The sequence below is a fragment of the Rhinopithecus bieti genome, unplaced genomic scaffold, assembly GCF_001698545.2.
Source record: "Rhinopithecus bieti isolate Rb0 unplaced genomic scaffold, ASM169854v2 scaffold_28121, whole genome shotgun sequence".
NCBI classification, from domain to species: domain Eukaryota; kingdom Metazoa; phylum Chordata; class Mammalia; order Primates; family Cercopithecidae; genus Rhinopithecus; species Rhinopithecus bieti.
In genome coordinates, this window is record NW_016813094.1 from 1535690 (window position 1) to 1536550 (window position 861).

Consider the following 861-nt stretch of genomic DNA (forward strand, 5'->3'; position numbering starts at 1 on the left):
GGCCAGGACGGTCTCCATCTCTTGATCTTGTGATCCGCCTTCCTCGGCCTCCCAAAGTGTTGGCATTGCAGGCATAAGCCACCATGCCTGGCCTGATAAAGTTTTTTAATACCCTTATTTTACTAGGATTTGAAATAATGACTTATATTCCCTATTCCTGCACATAGAAATTTATTCTATAATCACTTTTCAAATCTCTATTAACACAGCATTCTCTTTCAGTGATTACTGTAAACAATTTTGCAAAGTTTTTTTTCTGAAATTCATGAAATGCCCACTATTAAAATAGGAACAGTCATACCTTTGTATCAAAACTGTTTTGGAGTTATAGAATACTCTTGTCATTCATGGCAGTTAACAGCTGCCATTTTAACTAACAAGTGAGATTAAATATTTTCATTTTACTGTGGTGTGTATTTGAATCATGCTCCCTTAAGTGTGCAGTGTGAGAACACATTTCTCAGCTAGGGGAAGACAAGCAGAGAGTCCAAACCCAACATTTCCATTACATTTTTTTTCTGCTCAGAAAAACGTCTGTAATACTGGTAAAAATGTGGAGGAAAGATGTTTTTTGTTCAGCTACAACTTACTGTATCTTGTGGGAATCATGATATGCCATAGTATATCTGCAAATAAAATAATTTATAAGGCTTTGGAAAATTTTCCCACATTGGTGAATTGTTAAAAGCTAATTCAATTGAAAAGAATTGTAACTTTCCCGTTCAGAAACATATTTCTACTCAGTAAGCTTGGTGATTGGCCTGAATGAAACCTATATTATCTTGAGGAGTTAAAAATAACCTAAAGATAGCAGTCATATGTCTGCCTGACTTGGATCTTCCTTCAAAATAATTTTCCATT